The sequence below is a fragment of the Manacus candei genome, unplaced genomic scaffold, assembly GCF_025592945.1.
Source record: "Manacus candei isolate 608988 ecotype Guabito, Panama unplaced genomic scaffold, ASM2559294v1 h1tg000088l, whole genome shotgun sequence".
Lineage (NCBI taxonomy): Eukaryota > Metazoa > Chordata > Aves > Passeriformes > Pipridae > Manacus > Manacus candei.
Window position 1 is genome coordinate 6,207,249 of NW_026138136.1, and position 21,371 is coordinate 6,228,619.

The window sequence follows — 21,371 nt, forward strand, 5'->3', positions numbered from 1 at the left end:
AAGCCCACAGAGGTACATTTCAGTCTCAAGCAATCTGTGACCTCAGTCTGTGGTCAATTAAAACAAATATGCATCTGTTGAATTAATTATTTTTAAGGATCATCTTATGTGAGTGTTTCTGGTTTATATTAAAATACTGTGGTCCCAAACTTAGAAGGACATTGATATAAAATGCTGAAAATAAAATAATTACAAAAGTAAGCACAGAAACCATATGGAAATCACCCATTTGGTCACTCATCAGAGTATTGAAAATGTAGTGTGCATGACTTTTTTTCCCTAAAGACATGAAAGCTGAAAACTGCTAGATTTGCAAAGGATGTCTACATTAGCTATATATGAACATTTTAACAATCTTTAAAATATAATAATCCTGAAACCAATTTATGCAAGTATAGTTTTGCACAAGAATTTCCTGCAGCTGTCAAGTCCTTTAAAACTTTGCTTTTAAGCTGTATAGGTACTACTTGCCTGCTGCTATTCTGTCCTGATACTATTTGTCTTCTAAACACAATATTAAAATCTTCGTTGTCCTCTGTGCTGCCAGATTCCTGTTTCTCCTGTTCCTCCTCTTCTCTGTATAACGTGGAACACATGTTTTTGGGCTAACCCTTAAACTCTTGACTTCATACTTATTTAAAATGAATATGCTCATTCCTAATCCACTGTAGGATAGCATGGACCTGAGCATATGTGAATTGCCTTTCAAGGAAAGTTTTATTTTCATTTATAGATTTCTTATTGAGAGACCTAAAATTTTAGCATAGTTGTCTAAAGTGTGCTGAAGTGAATCATCTCTTTCCTCCTTTCCATTTTTTTGTATCATTGAATGTAAACTTGCTGATAAATTTACATTCTGTCCTATACATACGGATAGATGGATGGACATAGATGTATAAAATCAGGCAAAAGATCAGATTTTAAACTGATGTAAATTGCTTTAACTCTCTTTCACCATGGATTCACCAACCAGTACAGAGCTGCAGCACCCAAATACAAGTCCCACTGTTTCCAGTACTTGTTGCTAGGGCTGTAGTACGAAGTCCTGTTTAAAGTACGACTAGAGAAATTCAAGAAAGCAAGAGATAGTAACTGAAATAATTGTACAAGGGGCACTAAAATCAATAAAACATTTTTCATTAGCATGCTTAAGCCTAAACTTTTAAAATTTCTGCATGAAATAAAATTATGTCAGATGTGGAAAAGTCAAGTTTTTATATTTAAGTAGTTTGATACAAGATGTGCAGAAATAGGAAATGGGATTTTCTAATCCATTCCTCTTTTTAATCTATTGGACATAATTTTATAATAAAATCCTCGAATGTTCTCACTATATCATTTCCTAAAGTGCAGTTATTTCTTCCTATTGAAAGTTTTTGGAATACTACTACAAAGCCAGAGTTTTGGGAAAATGCTTTTTACTTTCTCAATGAATGTTTCACTCAGGTCAATAAAAACATGGTAAGACTTGCCCTTACTGACTAACCAAGAAACAACTTCTTGATCTTTTTTTTAAGTGCCCACAGTTGCTCTCTAGAACCCTTAATTAAGCAGCTAAATTATTTCACTCTAAAAAGAAGCACCTGTGTCCCTGAGATGTCAGCAACATTTGACTTCTGCCAAGTCCTGTCTTTGGTTTTACCTCTGGAAAGAGAAATCTCTCTGTTGTGTCTGTCTTTACCGTGTGTATGATAATTAGTAAAGGATCTTAATTACAATTTTTGGTTACACATTAAAATGCATCACTATACTTCTGGAAAAATGAATTAATAGTTTCCATAACTTTCATTCTCATGTCTAAGCTTCCAACTCTTCATTGAGATAACTTAGTAAAAATAACATGACAAAAGTGGTGTTTTAAAAACAGTGGGAGCTACAGTTCTACATATTTTGAAATCAAGCCAGTGTTATTTAAGTGCCTAAATGTGGATTTAGAGCTCTACCTTTAGGCATCTGAAATCTGTGGCCGCATCTATTTTAAAACATCCGCTAACATTAGGAGAAGTAATTCATGCTTATTTGAGGTCTGAATTTAAATTTCTTCACTTTGGATTTCCCCTTTTTTTCCCCATCTCCCACAACTTTGTTTAATGTTTCAATCCCCTTACCTCAGCCCATTTTTAAATAGTATATGAATTAACAAATAATAGGCAAATTAATGTTAATATCCACTTTTATCTAAATTCTGTTTCTGGGACTAAATATTGTTTCCTCTGAACTTAAAATAAAAGAATTGAGGCTAGATAAAAATAAAGACAAAATGATGGATGCTCTCTATCTATTTATTTATTTTAGGAAATATCTGGAAAGGGGTATTAACTTCATCTTTTGTAATTAAAACTTTGCAATCTTATATTTTAAAATTAGTTGAACCCTTATTTCCACTCTTCTGGAGAGAAGCCAAGAAGGGTGAGAGTGGGAAGAAAGACCAATGTCTGGATTAGTTTCTCTCTCTATGTGTGTGTATATGGGGGCTGTAGACCTCTTCCAACCTATTTAAGGTTTTCCACAATAAAGATGTGGTTTTTTTTCTGTCCTTAAATTGCATGAAAGAAAAAGAATAAATCAGCAGCATTAAACTCTGCATTTTAATGTTCTGAGCATTCACTGTGGGTAGGGAAACTTCACTTCCAGTTATTGCTCCAGGTACATTTTCTGTACAAAATGTGCCAGAACACACTGAAGTACAAGTTGAAAAAGAAAAATATAAGCCTGGTTGCTTAAATGAGAGAAAAGATTCTAAGATTTGGTTCACAAATTAGTTTAGGCATCTCCCTGCAATCTTGAGATGAACTGCTCTTATCGCCAGTAAGAGATTCCAGAATTTTAGTTACTAAAATTTTCTTGAAGAATCTATAGTGATTGGATTACTTTATAACAAAAACCCGCCTTTAATTTTTGAAAAAGCCTTTCTTTTGTGTGTGAATCTCGAGACTGTCCAACAATATTTCCTTCAAGAACATCCAGAATGTAACAGAGTATCACAAGTATATATAGAGTAGCACAAGAATTGCTACTTTTGTTTTGATGACCCACATTTCTCTAAAATATCTGTGATTCCAACATGATTAAGAATCATTGACATTTTTTCTGCACTCCTCCCTCCCTCAAAATATATTCTACAGGGTTATTTCATCATTTTCTAGGATCAACAATAAAATAGTTATCTGACAGCTAATTTTGCTGATAAAGTTATTATATCTTTAATTATTATGACTTGTTCAAACAAGATGTCATTAAAATGAACATTTAAATACACTCTTCCTTTCACATGAGTACTGCCAAATAAAATTGTGTTGAATTACATAGTTTCGGTCTTGGCAAAATTATACAAATGTAATCCAATGTATAGCTTTTTATATGATGTGTTAATTTTTTAAAATGACAGTTAAATAATTAAATTGGAATGTTAACAGCAGAGGTTCTTTCTTCTGAGAAAATTACATTGCCATTAATCTCACTTCTTGCTGATGTTTTACCTACAGTGCTATCAGAGTTCTAAAATCCAGAGCGGAGTATGGAGCTTTAATTTTAACTTTGCAAATCTTGGAGCAATAAAAATTCAAGATGGTACTCCAAACTTCATCATAATTATGTCACATAACATTGAGATTTTAATAATGCAATTTATTTAACGGCTCAGTAAATTCTGTACCAGTGTGGAATAGAGTCACATATACTGAAGAATACACAGTACAAACTTTTATACAGTTTTGTGTGATCTTCTGATATTTGAAGCTCTGAGGATCTAGAAAGCTTTGTTTTGTTTTTACTTTTAGTTCAATGTAAAAGAAAATATTGTTCATCTGCCCAAATTTATGCAGTGATTATAAATTTTACCTAGGCTATGAATTAGTAAGGAGCTGAAAATATAAGGCAATCCTTTTAATTTTACTTTTTTGTTCACAGAGAGAACTTGTCCTAACTAAGACATACAATATATTCTTTGAAACAAGTTGCATAGCAGTAAAAATGCTCTGTATAAATATTTACTTGTACAAGATGCTTTTCACTTCAACTGCTTTTTATAGGCTGTGCAGGAATTAGTTCAACCAACAGTGAAATGTCATCACCTCTAGAGTAAAATGTGGCAGTTGTTTAACAATGTACATAAATGATACAAAACAGTATACAGTGAATTAAAGTATTTAAATACTTTATTCAGTTGCAACTGTAGAGAATATTTAAGTTGGCATAATGTATTTACTCAGTTTGGACTTTGCCCAGGATGCTGCAGTTAGCAATTTTAGGCTCTTATGAAATGTGCCATGGGATATCTAATTAGCCCACTTGGTCAGCATCTTAGATTTATGTATAGTGCACAGATAATATCTCCAGCAGCATCTTAGTACGGCATTGATTCAGTATGGAGCCAGAATGAAGAATACCACCTACTGAGTGACCAACACCACTTCCTACAACAGCTGGGTTTTCCTTGGAGGTCTTCCATCCCAATTACACAGCAGGCCCAATCTTGCTTAGTTTATGAGATCTGACAAGATCAAAGCCCAAGGTGGTATAGCTACAGACTTATACTGTCTTGTGTATTTGGCTTGCTAGCAAATTTATGTCAAATACATGTATCAAATGATTTCTGGTCAGATGCATTGCTGTTGTGTGTGTGAATGTATGAAAGAGAGAGGAAAAAAAGAATTATTCCAAAACTAAAAAAACATTTTTAAAAAATATACGTATTACAACAGTCACAAAACTTGCCTTTGTCTTCCTCAACCTAACAGACTCTTCAGCTCTGTTCTTTCTGTCAGCATTGAGGTAAGAGCAACAATTTCTATTAAATGTTTGTAAAATTATTTTAATACACATGTAACTTTGCTTTTGACCAGGCTGCTTTTTAACTCACTTCAAAGTAACTGTTCAGCTAGGTAGTCTTAATGTATGTCCTTTTACACATTTGTTTCCTTCTGGAATTAAAGCAGATTGTATTAGTCTTCTAATACACTGCCAAATGAACAGAAGGAAACATTACTCATTTTCCCTCATAATATCCATCAGAGGGTTGTGCTGTGAGCAAAGTCCAACCCGTGCTCTTTCAGGGTGTTCTAGTTTAAAGGGACTGATGTGGTTGAGGATATTGTAACACATGTGCTCATGATTTACTGCACGCACAGACAGTGAACATGCTCAAGACCCACTGGCTAGTGGGAGTCACTGGCACAGTGACCAGTCCTCTGCGCTAGTGCATTGTGTTACTCACCAGTAACACAGCATGTGAAGCCCAGTGTAAACACAGCACACAATCTTATGTCTTCTAGGAGTTGTAGTTGGAAGCAGAACAAGAGCTGTGCAATACTTGAACTTTACATGTCATCATACCTAAAGGAAAGATATTTTCTTATGTCAGCCACATACTTGAAATCACCCTTTTCACTGAGCTCTGAGGTAAGAGGAGACAAACAGTTTAATTACTCCAGTCCAAGTTCTAAAGATGTGGTTTCCAGACTCCTCTCAGGTTTGAGCTCTTTTCTCCACATCCTTGCTTGACCTCCAAGGAATGCAGCATCCATTATTTATTGGAACGTTATTTGCAGCACTAGCAAATTATTCACCACCCAATGACACCATCCCAATTTTTTTGCTAGTAGTCTTGGTGGAGAGCCATCTTTTGTCCAAATGGTAAACAGAATGACCTAACAATTCCACCAATAATTAAGTAATTGCGTACCAGTTATTAACCCACTTTAATAAAGTTTTCCCCTGTGCCCAGACCTTGCTCTTCAGTGTGCAACTCCAACATGTCTAACTCTTCTAAGAAGAATATATTGGGGCATATACTCTGTGTAAGTGTATTTGTGTGAGCAGTGCACACAGTTCATGGGATCTGGATGCAATAGTAACCTGTCAATTCAAGAGTACAGAAGATTTTTGCTAAATAACCTCTTATGTGGCTGTGATGCCACACAGACTGAAGCAAATGGCTGGATGTAGAAACAACAATGATTTTAGAGGAGTCTTCGGTAAAGAGGTTTTATTTCCATGACTGGTGGTTTCCTAATGATAATGAAATGAATATAAATCTTGCTTAGAACCTCACACCTCAGCCCGAGTCAATGTATATGAGGCCTATATTTACAGCACTGAACTGTTATTTTACAGTCTTCTCTTCCATGTACTTAAAGTCACAATTATTTCTGTCTGATATCTCCCAGGCTGTCATCATCAAAGAAAACAATCAGCTAACAAAATTATTTGGTAATACACATCATTTCATGTTGTCTCCCTTTCTTGTATATCAATATATGTTTTCAGTTTCCTCTGTAGGATTTCCAGATGACAGTTTCGGTACCCTGATTTATATAATTTTTATCTTGTAATTACCTACCTACTCCCAAAGTCTGCTTATACGTCCAAATTGTTTACACGTGAGTATAATGAACTAGTGTTGAAGTTTCTTTGTTCATTGTTTATTCCTTATGGCAATGAAGACTGACTGAGAAACACCACTTTGGTATTTCTTTTCAACCTTTAACTGCATACTAATAGGTAGGTGGATTGACAGGTAGACTGACATTGGCAGGGGTAGGAGAAGTGAAAGGTTGCTTGACAAATCCTGTCTTTATGGCATGTGCACAGTGATCTCCAAAGTAAGGTATGTGTAAGTACCAATTCCTTAGTTTAAGTCTTCGTGTCTCTTGACCTGCACTTCAGTACTTATAGCTGACAAAATATGTGTATAGTGGAGAATTTCAGTTTTTATTCTTAATAGGGAAAGTATCAGGACACTTCAAATCACATACTACTCTTATTAGTACCTTTTTTTGTGTCTCAAGGGCTTTAAAAAATGTGTATCAGCTATTATAAGAGTAAGTTTGGTTTTAAATCCAAAGTTCATCTATATTTAGAATGGTAGTTCTACTTTTATTGTATAGTAATAAGTCACTATCACTTTCTGTTGCCACTATGTGGCAGATATGCATTGTTCATGTTATAGGATCTGTGGATAATATGTTCCAGATCAGCATTATATACCTAGTTTAAAAAGCTGTTCTTCAAGAGGTGGGGGTTTTTTTTAAATTTTTTTTTTAATTAGAATTATCAGAATATTCCCAAGCACTGGAAAATTATTCTTCAGCTCAAATTTCTGCTTTTCTCTCATTCTGTTTGCATACTCAGTTTAAAAAATCCTCTCTTTTTCTGCTTCAGAAGGCTGAGATGTGAAAGTAAAAGGTGATTGAGAATCTGAATGCTGAACAGCATAGGCAACAGAGTATCTTTGTTGGCACTTGTGAACTGAACTAGGACAACACAGCTGTATCTGAACATTAATTCCTCAATAATTGATGATTAATCTATTAAAGTTTAATGGAGAGTTGATAAGTAGTGGTCTGACTGCCATGTCACTTGATTGTAAATATAGCAAGTTGCCTGGAAATATGCTTTTTTCTTTTGTCCATCAGAAGCAGATATAAAGGAAGGAGAAAGAAGCACAGAAAGATAGATGTAGGGAGAAAATACATCTGTGAGAAAGGTTTAGGTCAAGGAACCTCTCTTCATCATGGCAAGCGCACAGCTCTGGTGGCAGTCTTAGAAAGTCATTCACACAGATAGACTTCTCATTTGAACATGTCATATGTGCACCTGCTTCGTTGCAATTCTGTGCAACACAAATCAGTTCTAGTGCATTCCACAGGCTTCCTAAGAATATCAGGTTGAGCATGTTAAACCCTTTTTATGAATACATTTTCAAAGCAGTAGGTGGGATTTTAGATGGGAAGAAAACCCAACCCCAAACCAATAACAAAAATGAACCACTTGCAACAGAGTAAGTATAGTTCTGTATTTCTTTGAGAAACTGTTGGAGGTAAAGGGCTGCACATGTCGTTGTAAAGTGACAGTGTTTGAGCAGGCTGTCCAAGAGCTGCACTTAATAATCAAAGCTCAGTTTCAGGGAAATCTAGAGAACACATGGCATGAGAACCACTTTCAGCACAAATAGCCCATCTTGTCTTCACATATACCAGTGGTCTTACAAGTGCAGGCACTATGCTGTGTTGTGGCCTTGCACTTCTTTCTGGCCAAACCGAGGCTTGTCCATGTGTGAAATTCACCAATATGGATGAGACCAGTGTCTTCTATAAATTTTAGTTTTATCTTCTACCAATCATATATCATCATGAAATGGGAATTAGGAAAGTGTATCGGTTTCTGTGGAAAAGTATCAACAATATATTTGTTGCATTTGAGTATTTTTTACATTGGATGTTCTAAGATGATTTAAAACGTGATTATCTTTCTCTGGCAGTTTGGGCACACAAGAGAATTTAACATGAAATTGTTTCATCCCATTCATCTGATGTTGCTTTGTATTATATTGTAAGGTGGGTAGGGCATTGTGCTACTTGGGTCAGGTAGGATGCATCATGTCCCAGACAGCTGAGGAAACCAACTCTTACAGTATGTAACTGACTGACTCATTATTTGAATATTGTTCAGAACAGGTCATTTCTAGTCGTACACATTTTAACTATGAAGCAAGAATTTGCCATCAATCTTCTTCACTGTTCACTTTCTTTCATCACTGTGAGGGAAAGTGCCTTCTAGGAAAAAGCACAGTACTAGTTTGAAGCTATATTCTGGATCACGATGGAAAGTTACTTGAATTCAAATAATTTTTTGAACTTAACTATGGTTCACTTTCCTCTTTTTTAAATGAATGAAATCCTTGATGCGTTATAAAGTTTTATGTACTAATGCCTGAAGAAACGTTAAGCTATAAAGATTATGTAGAGTTAAAACAGCATTCCCAACAATGATAGAATGACCTGGAATTCTTGGGCTGGTAGAGCTGCTCACCATGTTACTTCTCATTATGTTTGAAAAGAGAAGGCGAGTTTTAAACCAAGAAAATTAATTAGAAAACGATTCCATTTTCCTTCATTCAAAAACTAAGAATTGGTCATCTGAGTTCTCAGACACTTGGATATAGCAGTCAGTTTAAAACACAGTCTTTGGCTTACTGAAGCAATTTTATATTCTGTATGACAATTCTTTGTAGAATTAATGTGTGATAATGCCACAAATATTTTAAATGTACATTTTAGCATGAAAAGATTATAAATTATGCTTTATTTCAATGATTCTAAATGCTGGTAGGACAATGGAGATGTCTGAATGACAAGTAAAACCAGCTGCAATATGACAGATTAGGTTATGATGAAAGCACGAGCCTAAGCAAATATCATGTGATTTAGAAGATTATATTTAAATGAAAACAAATATTTTTAAAGATACTTATAATTCAGAGAGGAAGAAAGGATTATTAAAGTATATTTATATCCAAATATAGAGGAAAAGTATTTTTTAAAGTCTATATGACATGATTGCAATTTCTATAAGGAAAAAGATGTGCAACCTCAGTGTTGCTGTTGTAATTGAAAGAAATCATGTGCCAAGGTCTGTTTTATGTGCACCTGAAGAGGAGAGAATTTCTTTTTCTATTAATCATATACCACAGAGTATCTTAAGTATCTTAATGTATATTTTCCCTGGCTTCAGGTATATCAGAGCATTTACCTTGATAAAAAAAGCAAACAATAAAACCCCCACAAAATCAGCTCTGTGGTTGCAACTGTAAGCTGGTAAAAGCATTCCAGGCTCTCTTTAATAAAGTACAGTTGAGTGTAGCCATACCATTGATTAAAGGCTGGACATTTTGTGCACTCCTCGTCCAGCACATTAGGAAGCTTACAAAGTATAGTACCAGCCACATGGTTACCTATTCCAATCAGCCCTTGTCACTCAGGTCATGCAAGCAGTGGTTCAGCCTCCTCTTTGGGCTCACCCATAACACCGAGTCTCAGGGGGACCAATGGTCTATCCAGGAGACTGAGTCCAAGCCATACTTTGGCTTACTCAGGAATTTCATGCAGTCATATAAAGTCTGTATTCAGGCCTTCCCTTCAAGTGCCTTTATTTCTTCTGTTCCATCTCGTAGTAATAAAAGCTTTGCTCCTGAAGTGGAGAGCTGGAGGAATTTGTTTTCATCTTGCAGAAGTATTACATCAAGATGGTGGCTGTGTGAGTGGGACAACAACAAAATTGACTGACTTATACAAGATAGAGAGGAGGTCAAAGACTGATTCATGGAAGGAAAGTTCACTGATTCGTGAACACATCTGGGGTCTGGTTTTTTTCTACCTCAAATCTATTATGTAAATGCAAAAACCAATACATTACATTGGATAGGGAGAAGTTGATATGATACCAGGCACCAAACATCTTGTTTTCACTTGAATGCTAATTGCTTATTCTTTTAATTATTTATTTTATGATATCTCACTTGTATGCAATGATTCCCATCTTCATCTTATGAACATAGCAGTTGCTACACATGTTGCATAACATTAATCATATTTAAAAATCATATAAAATCTTCATAATTAGAAATGTTGTTAAAGGAACTTGTTCCAGAAAGAAAGGTAAACCTGTTACAGACTAGCTACATAGCAACTTGACAAAGTCTGCAATTAAATTCAGTTGAAGGCCAACCAGACTCAGATGCCACTGCTGGAAAAGTAAAATCTATAAACTGGCATCTGGGTTCTTCATCTGCCAAGATTGTCCCCGGAGTGGTTAAATTATCTGGCTCCTTTTCATGAACTGACAGGAAAAATGAACCAGAGGGGCCTATGTTTGACATGACCAGCAACATAGTAATGTCAGATCCATCTTCAATGGAGTATGAAGATTTCTCAACTCTCACTGATCACCTGTGAGACAGAAAAAACTTTTAGACTCAACAAGTGTCAGATTTTTGGCCTCCTATGGTTTAAATTGTTCTTGTATTGAAACCCTTGAGCCTTTGTATGGATTTCACTAACTTTTTTTTTTTTCAAGAGTTGCTATTGTTGCATTTTGGGTGCCAAAGGCAATGGAAAGTTCTTTGTAAAACTCTGTACTTTTGCAGAACTGAATTTGGATGCTTGAAATCTCTACATTTGAAATTCAGCACTGCCATCAAACTCACAGCCCTCTCAAATACAAAGGTAGACAAAATTTCCGAGACCGACTGTTACAGAAGGTTTAGGAGAGACAAGACAAAAACATATATAATTTCTTTGCAATGGAGATTGAATTTCTTGTCTTGTCATATCTGAGTAGTGATATGCTCCCATAACTTTGGCCAAAATTGTCCATGCCATGGAGCTGGACTTCCCCATGGTACACAGCTGATTAGAAGTTGTTTTGCAGAAGCAGGACTTTAATTTTAATAGCTTTTGTCATAGTAGTTTTAATAGCTTTTGTCATACAAGTTAAAACTTTGAGGGAGGAAAATTGCCTTTCAATCTGTAGCATCACAGCAGGAAGGAGAAACCTTTCTTTTAACATGGTTAAAGCAGCAGTGGAAGTGGTCACAATTTGCAGGTCTTACAGTTGGCCAGGGTTTCTTTATGTCTTCTCTAACATCAGAAAACTTTTTCAGAACCTCAATTCCCTGGCTGCAAAGCACCATCTGATAATTTTAGCCCATGTCTTTTAATGAGCAGTTATTATCTTTGGTAGATTTTTTTTTCTCCCATCAGTCTTTCCTGCCTAAATTTCTACTACTTGGTAGTAGTAGTCTGATCTACTTCCTTGTCTGTTCAACCCTTCTTTTTCTAGGATGATGACCCCAGCTCTCTTGGTTTCTTGCTGCAATAAAAGTTTGATTCTCCTTATCGTTGTGTGTTGTGTGTTCTGGCTCGAAATCAGCTCTCCTGAATGTGCTATTGGCATGTATATTGGCATGAATCAATAACAGCATTTCAGATGAGTTTTCCATAGTGCTGTACAAAGACATTAATGTCTACTCATCCCAGAATACACCTACTTTTTTTTTTTTTCCTTTTATTTCTGCCCATAGTATTTTGGTAGATCAGATTTATGTGGTGATGGGTAAACAAGCACTGGTCTTCTTCCTCACTTGCTTAGAGTTTGATATCTCCTTTATCTGTAGCACATATTCTTGTTAGGCCCTAAGGGTGAGATTCATGTCCTATGAGCATTTGAATTTCATCCTTTTTCCATTACTCTTCAATCTTCTGCATTTGCCAGACAGAGGAACCAATGAATGCAAGTCCTCTGCTAACAGACAGATCAACCTCTGTGTAGCCCATGTTTCCTCAATTTGTATTATCAGCTGTTTCAGTACCAAACCATTATTTTTACCAAAATCATTTATATGGCATCCCAGCAGCTCAATCAGAAGACTAGATTTTGTTTTGTCACCATTCAATCCAATAATTTTCCCATTGGTAAAATTTACTGTTGTCTGCCTTACAGTTCTTACCCTATTTTACCATCTCTCAGCTTCTCTAGATATTTAATAATTTTTGATATAACAGAAAAATTCTATATTTAACTAAATTCTTATTTAAATGTTATTATGGAGACCTGGGATAAAGGGGAGGGGTTTAAAGTTATTTTGTTGACTGATTGCAAATGCATGAGGCCTATTCATTTTATTTACAAGAGGAAAATGAGTATAGTAACAGATATGTTATTTAATTTGCTTATCACATATTATATTTTTTTCTGACTAGACATTTAAGGTCTGTGTTCTAGTGTTCGCATCAAGCACTGTTTTATTGCATTCATCTCAGCTGCAATTATTTGTGAGGCTGCATGCAGTAAAAGTCCTCTTTTAGCATTCTGTGATTTTCGATAGTAAGGGGCAGTATCGGTGTCTGCTTTGTGTCAAGAACCCTTCAGAAGAATTAATATCGAGGTAACTTAACAGTGAGGGATACATGCTTTTCTTCACTTGAAGGAAAAATGATGACATTTAGGTATTTGAAAATAAGTAAATTAAATTTAAAGGAATTTCAGTAATTTCATTTAATCAAAATTCCCCCTTTCCCGTTGCTAGTTAAAGAAAGTAGTATAATTTTTTGCATTTGGAAAGAAATTTTCAGGGCCACTTATGACAAATTTTACGGTACAGACTTTGATAGACAGTACAACACTCTAAATATGCTCTCGTATTTCAAGTTTGCTTTTTAAAATTTTACCAAAATTATCTGAAAATGAAAGGAAAAATATGTATAAAATATGTCTGAGAATTATTAATATTATTTCAGTACTTTGATACAGTATATTAATTTCATGCTGAATATTTAATACCATTTGTGTAACCACTCAATAGTGAACTGTACAAGTTTCCCTAACATAATACATTAAAACAGCCTTAAAATTTGATTCTTTAAAGTGGGCTGTGAGGAAGGAGAAATGATACAGATGGAGTTATGTTATATTATGGAAGGATGTGTTTCAGCATGTCCAATAGTAAATGGATATGTAAACTGTCATCATTAGCTTGAACTCTTTGAGGCAAGAACGTGTTCTCAATACTCTATAGAGGCCCGGGTCCATTTACGGAACCATATAAATGCATCAGGATAAAATGGGTTAGGTTAGATTTTTTTTCCCTTCACTTTTCGTCTTGGATTGATTACCTTAAATTATTTTCTTGCTAAAGCATTTGAATTACTTTCCTCGCTTATCAGAAAAAAAGGGTAAATTAACATATTGAAATTGCAGAGGGGTTTGCCTGCGGGATTGCAGACACAACTGGTTTTCCCTTTAAGATTTATTTCTCCTCCTGCTTACCTTATTTAAGAGTTCCAGTATTAGCATTTATGTACTAAGGTATTAAAATCAAGGGCTCTACTAATCTACCTTGTGAAATACCTAATTTGTTTAGCTTCAGTGCACAGAATCACAGGAGAGTTAACACAGGGCTCTCATATAAGTCTTACATCTTGTGACAACACAAAGCACCTCTCAGATGTTAATACACTATGGAGCTTTAAACCTCATGCATTTTGCAAATATGACCTGAAAACAAAATTCTGTTTCTTATAGGTTTAAATACTCCATTTCTTTGAAATTTGTAAGTTAAATATAGCTAGAATTTTATTTCAAATATTAATGAAAAACACTTGCCCAAAAGTTCTAAGAAATCATTTGGTTTACCTCTAAAATATTTAAACTACTCTCTAATGTTAATGTTCACTTTTTTATTTGTTTTATTAAAAAGTTAAGATGCCAGAATTTTCATAATTTATGCAGACAAAACTTACTCACAATTTCAGGTTAAATAATTTTATTCTGAAGTTTTGTTTTTTATCAAGCTCTTTCTGTCCTAAACTGTGAAACCAGGACCAGAATGAATAGATAAAGAGTCTAAATGAGCAAATGAATAGCTGCATCAGACACCTGACTTTAAATGTCCAGCCAAAAAAAAATAGGGGTTAAAAATATTAAGGGCTCTTTTCATCCAAATTATTAAAAAAAGTACAAAGGTAAAAAGAATCACGAGATTCAATTTTCAGATACTTTAAAATATGTTTTAGTTAAAGACCAAAAAGCATGCATTTATTTAATGCACTAGATTATTTTAGAAAAGTAATGATCAGGCCATGAAATATTTCTCTGGATTTATTCCAGGAAACTTCTCAGCTATATAAAAAATGTGCAAGAGTTGCATCACCCATTTTTCCTATGATTTCTGTCTCCAAAGAAGGTAGAAAAATTTATTGTCTTAGATCTGAAATTTGCCAAGCAGCCCTTCCTTTGGGAATCATCTTCATTACTGTAATTCTTAGAAGCCCAAGTCATAGGCCAATACTCCCTGGTGCTAGTCACTGTACAAACAAATTACGTATAGCTATGTTTTTTCTATAATGCCAGCCAAGACCAAAGCAATGAAAATAAACAATTGTAGCTGTATTTGCTGCAGACTAAAAGCTAGAGTACTAACATCATTAGTCTTCTGCAGAAATTACAGCATGAAATAAATAAAATTATGAAATTAGTAGTATAGAAGATCTAGTTCCTAGAAAACAGCACACTGGAGATTTTTATATCTTAACTTTGGTATATGCTGCCTTGAATTTTATAGTTTCTATCAATGCTGCTTTTTCAGGTTTTTTTTAGCAAGTGTGACTTTCAGGGTAACTTGGTAGATGAATGCAGGATAATTATCTGTGAGTGTCCTGGCAGCATTAGGGAGGAACCACTTAAGTGTCTGAAGCTACTATCCTGCCCTGCTCCCTGGTGGAGGGAGTAGAGAAGGTGTCCCCAAGAAGTCAGCTTTACCTAGTCATGTTATGCATAGTGGTTCATACATCTGTGATGAAGCAGAAGATGATGTCTGATGTCACCTTTAAAATGCAGTTTAAGCTCATTTGAAAGGAAGCTATATAGCATAACTTAAGAAAGGCTCTGTTTTCTCCCTGAGTTTATAATCATGAAAATAAATCAGAACAAACACATAAAAAGATTGAATTATAGCAGGCAATTCAAACAAAATGCATACTATGCTAGTCCAGTCTACCTCTTACTCACTCTGAATGATAGTTTATTTAATAAGCAATCTTATTGAAGTGGGGTGGTTAGCCATTGAGTAAGTGCTATTCTGTGTCAGGAAGCAGCAGAATCCAGCAGGTGAAGAGTACAATGTAGTGTTTAATCCTTATAGCTTGCTAAGAGCTGAGCCTTTGGCCACATCCAAAGATGCTTAAATATATTTTGGATAGACTGCATATTTTCTACCAACTTGGTGATCTTTTCCCCCCCTCTTGCTGAAACAGTTGACTTATATATTCTGCAGAAGTCTTTTACTCAGGCACACATTGACTACTTAGTTTCCTTTCTGCTTTTTTCATTTGGTAGATGTGAGAAGCTACCAAGCCAGAGGTACACTAAGCATGCTATTTGAAAGTTTTGTGAGTAAGAAATACATGAAGCTGTCATCCCTAAATAGACATATAGGTAAGCACACGAATAGTACTTTCAGGTTTAGACACACACTTATAAACAAAGGCCCTGCACAATGGATTCCTCAGTGCACAATAAATTCTTCAGTGCACAAAGATGTCTGATAGGTTCTTGTAGATAGATAAGAGCAAACACATTTATTGTGAACAAAGTGCTTGCTCTCTTATCTAACATTGTCTCTGAGATGCTTGTGCAGTTTTAATTGTTTATCTTCTCACCACTGATGTATTTGTTTAGTGCAAAAGCACACCTCCCATGATGATAATTGAGAAAATAAACTATGATGAACTCCACGCACGAACTCCATGCACAGACTCTCATGTGTCCTGAAAACTACGTCAGAATCAACAATGTTGTCATGTTTCGTAGCAGCAGACAGAAAACGGTTTTCCAAGTCATTAGTGAGTTAAATGTCATCATGTTTCCTCTAGGAAATAGCTGTACCAGCATGCCAAAGAAAAGGGCAGTTTTGATGGCTAAGGAATATTGTGAAAATTTGCATTGAAAAATGGATTTTATTTCCAAATGGACAGCATGAGCATTTAATGCAGAGGACAAGAGTTTTGAATAATAGAAGCTCCTTTTAGGTAAATTTTATTAAAAAAACCTGTGAAAAGTTATAACAATAATATGTACCCTTCAATACATTCTGCTCAGTGAATATGTAAGTGCTTTTGAATCATTTATGCCTACATGCAGGAAACTGATAAATTTTGAACAAATTTAATTGAAATCACCCCTGGAGTGAGTCTGAAGGAAGGATTAAATTTAATGGTCTCACAGAGTGTCATACTGTAGCACTCAACTGCTAGCTCTGAACTCTGTATTTTTTCCCAATAAAAGATTCTAAACCTCAATCAGCACATGAATGTGAGTTTAATCACATCTCAGAATGAAAATCACTTTGCTATGCTCTCTAATGAGGCAGAAGGAAGATGTTGAGGCAGACAAATCACAAAGTTTGGTTTCAATTTAATGACGTGATACAAAGACAGGAATTCTTTCCCATATGATTTGAAGTGAGTTGTTGTCTTTTATCTCGAATAATAAGTAAAGGCACTATTTAAAAAATGTGAATGTGCTTTTTGGTGTGTCATTGAACCTGCATTACTCTCAGAGAAATGTCCTGGCTGTATCTGGGTGCAGATACATCTTCAAACATGTAATTCAGCATCATCGTTGTAGTATTCATGATCTAAAGATGCATGGCTTCATCCTATATTCCCCAGCTTTTATTTCTGGCCGCAACTTTTGATGGCTTGTAGCAGAGTGTAGTAGTAGAGTATTATATCCTCGTTTCTGTTGGAACACAGCAGAATCCAACACTGCATGTGTATTTTACTGTTATGGGGAGTATATAGCCTTTCATTTAATTTTTAAGTATTTCTAACTCTGTTGCACTTCTGAACTGGTTCATGGGTGATGTCCCTTTAAAGTAAATTTTTCACAGCTAACAGCCAACTGTATTCCTGTCTCTGGAGTCCAGTATCAAACCCTGTAATCCTGTTCACAAAAGCACTATGGGAGCACAGAGGAAGCTGATGTCTGCGGGAAGTGTGCTTTGACCGTTTAGATAGTCTGTGCTTTGAGCTCTGGATTTTATGCAAAAGCTAACTACTCTGTTAAATTAGACTGTAGATGTGGGGAGCACCCAAAAGAGCAATTTTTGCTCACTAATCCAGCTATACCTCAATTTGTTTGAAATCAAAAGATCAATCCCAGTTATTTATAAAAGTACTGTGAAGATAAATTAATTAATCTATGCCAAATTAAGATAAATTAATTTATGTGGTGAGGAATGCCATGGAAAATGCTCATGAGGAAAGTAATAATTCTATATTCAAGAAGAGCTTGAGTTAAAACTGTGCTAAGAATTGATTTCTCACTTCATTGGCTGACCTGAAAAATTGTGGAAAAAATCAATTTTGGACCAACTTGAAATTATTTTCTCTCATTTTTCTCATGGGAACATAAATACATGGAGTAATAAATAAGTTTGGACTCTAACACAACATCTAACTTATCTGGAAGTAAAAAATTTCATTGTAATATTAACTATTCATATATTTTTAACAAATTTCAGGTAAGTATTGTTAAGGAATTCATCCCTTCCAGCTTAATTATTGACAGTTTATTTTGAAAATAGACCAACAAGTGTTGGGTTTGTTTGTTTGTTTAAGCCCCTATCCCTCCTTCACTGTTGAAAGGCAGTTGTGGGTGAAAAAATAGGGATAGAACAGGGTCTAGTTCATAGCTGTGATGAATCAGGTTTGGTGAGTATGCAGATGGCTGTATTGGCTTAAGCACAAAAATCACCTTTTCACGCATCACCACTGTACTTCATCATCTTCTGCTTTAGTCTTCACAATTTTGAATATTCATGTTTTGCCTTTTCACAGTCTCTTTCAATGTCTAAGTGTTTAGGTAGTTGCATGTTCTCGTTCTGAACCACATCTGATAAGTGCATCTGTCACTTCAGTATAAATACTTCAATGGTTATTAGAGTGGTGCCAATGCTATGATAAGTTCCCAGTGCCATGACAGTGAAGTGACTCCATATAGAATATAAAATAACACCAAAAGTCTTAGTTGCTGGCACACAGCAATTTCACTAGGCAACCATGTAAACAGTCTTCTATACTAACCTGTGAGGTTACTGGTCAACCAATAGCTCTGTCGGAGAATTCAGTGTGTCACACATTTCTAGTTGATATACTCAATGTCTGTATGCCCTCTATATCCCACTCAATTAGCAGTATGGACAAGCAAAAGAACTCAGGGCATCTTCAGTGTAGAAAGTTCAACCTTAGGTTGACGTTACAGTCTCTCACCAATAAAAGACTCTGATTTCATTGAAATATTGTAAATATGATGAAAAGCATGCCTTAAACAATGAGCAGGCAAAACAAAACACTAAATAACTGCTGTTAAATAGACACTATTTAAAAATTTTGCCTATGACTCTGTAAGATATACTACCAGAATACATACTAGGGCAATGAAATGAAGCAGCACAGGCAACAGAGTGCAAGGACTCAAGAAATACACCTTTTTTAAAAAAAACCCTCTCTATGTCCTACTGTGGCTTTTTGCTATGGTTGGTTATTAATACTTTTTGGAGTCTCGCTAACTCCTTTTTAAATTATGTTCCAGCATCACAAACTTTGTTTCTCTGCTTTTTGGTACAAGAGAGGGAAAGGGAACAAGTTTTAAGGACTTCTCTAATAACTTTATTGCACTGGTACTAGTGTTTACACATGTCATGCATCAAATATATAAATATAAGCCTTCTATATAAGTGTGTGTATGTGTGTTCACTTTTTGTCAGTGTTCTTACCATTCATAGCAGTATTTTGCAACAGAAAAATTAGTAGCTTGTTTGGGTTTTATCCTTCAACCTTACTTGTAAAGGTGATGGCAGATTTAAGTAATTTCTTCAACATAGTAATTTCTTAAACATAGGTATTTTTTCTTGAGAACTACCTCTTCATATTGCTCTCCTCCTCAGAGATCAGTTAGAGGTCTGGCATTCATTGATGTTGATTAGGTTTAACTCACCAACTAGAGATGAAGAGCTGTGAAAAAAGCTGTTAAGCATCTCCACTGCTGGCATTCTTGGTACAAAAGAATCCTTGAAACGAGAAACTAAATTCAGTTCCAGTGGCAGGTTCTGTATAATTTTTCTGTCTACCAAGTTATCCTCATAGCCAGGGCTACACAATCTCCACTCTCTAAGTTCATCATTCCCCTCCTTTCCCCAGTGCCAGAGAGAGACTCCTAGTCAGCACCAATGTGTTGTGTAATCTGTGTGGTCCTCACAGATTGAAGAGCCACTGTTTAACTGCAAGTCCTAACTGTTATTTTCATTGCAACTGCTTGTCAACAGAGAGTCCACTAGAGGTGAAATTAATTTCACAATCCTAAATGTTTACATTTTAAACTGAATGTAGGCTGCATGTTATACTCTGGATCAGATTTATACTGTTTCTTACAATTCTAGGATATGCAAGAGAACAGATGGTTCTCTATGTAATGGTATGGCAGAATTAATTGGAAAATATTTTTCCACGGGTCTGGAATCCAGAGAAGAATTCTAAGGATTATGCTTATATCAGTACTGAATTGACTTTATTGTCTTTAAGGCTTGTTGAACTGAAGAGGCAGAGAACTATCTAGACTGAGCTCTGACTTTATTTAGAATAATAAGACTACAGTACAAATGTTGTCAGTCATCTGCATTGGCATTATAAGATGGAGTTCGGGGAATTTCCTATATCCATGTCTTTTATTTTTTCCTTTTTTCCCCAGGAGATGAACTGGAGAAATCAGAGATTGAAGAGCTGGTGAAAGAGTTTTTAGAGCAAACTGGTTACATGAATAAAAAAATATTATTAGGATAAGTGAAATTAATGAAAGACTTCAAAAGGAATTTGGATTTTAAACATAAAAGCTACTGATATGAACTATCTATTTTCTTAGATAAAACTGAATATTACAAAAAATAGAAGGTGTCAAGGTTGAGGCCAGTCCTTGAAAATAGATCCAAAAGAGAATTGAGAGATCTTCTGATCAGTCTTCAGAAAGAAAGATACAGACTTCTGATTTTCATAGAGCCAAGTTGGCAATTAGAAAAATGTCCCTAAACAACGTATTGGGGGATGCTGGATGGGTGAACGAGATCAAATATCTCTGTCACTTTGCCTGCCATTTCAGAGACAGGGTATAGGGCAGAATAGGTAGAGGTTCTTATCTCTATTGGAAGGTCATTCCTCTCTATCTCTGGTATCAGAACAGGTTTGTCTCTACAAAGGTTTAGAATAAGAAAACTAAAAGGTAAATACATTCCTAGACCAACCTATGACTTGTTCTGGGGATTTTCTCTGAATCGGTCAGCCATCCTAATGAAGATGAACAAGTATCAATGTTTGATGTTTAATGAAGAATTGGTGTGAACATATAAATGAACGTACTGGTTTTGTGCTGGAAACTGTGTTGGTAACCCAGGGATGTTTTTGCTACTGTTAAGCAGTGCTTACACAGAATAAAGGCCTTTTCTGCTTCTCAGTCCACCCCACCAGAGAGGAGGCTGAGGGTACATGGGAACCTGGGAAGGGAAAAAGGTGGGACCCCAGCTGACCAAACGGATATTCTATATTATATGGTATCATGCTCAGCATATAGAGTTGGGGGAAGAAGAAGAAAGGGGAATGTTCAGAATTATGGTTTTTGTCTTCCCGAGTCATGGAGCTATGGCATGATGGAACCCTGCTTTCCAGGAGATGGTCGAACATTTGCCTGCCCATGAAAAATGGTGAATAAATTCCTTATTTTTCTTTGCCTCTATGCGCAACTTTTGCTTTAACTATTATACAGTCTTTACTCAACCCACAAGTTTTCTCACTTTTACCCTTCTCTTTCCCATGCCACTGGGGAGCAATGAGAGCGGAATTTGTGAGACTTAGTTGCCAGCTGGAATTAAAACACAACTGTGGACTAAAGGAAGTTGTTCTCTGTTGACAGAGCAAAACCTTTGAAAAATCCTGAGAAACCTCCCATAGACCATGTGAATACAAATGAGAAAACAAATGTCCTAA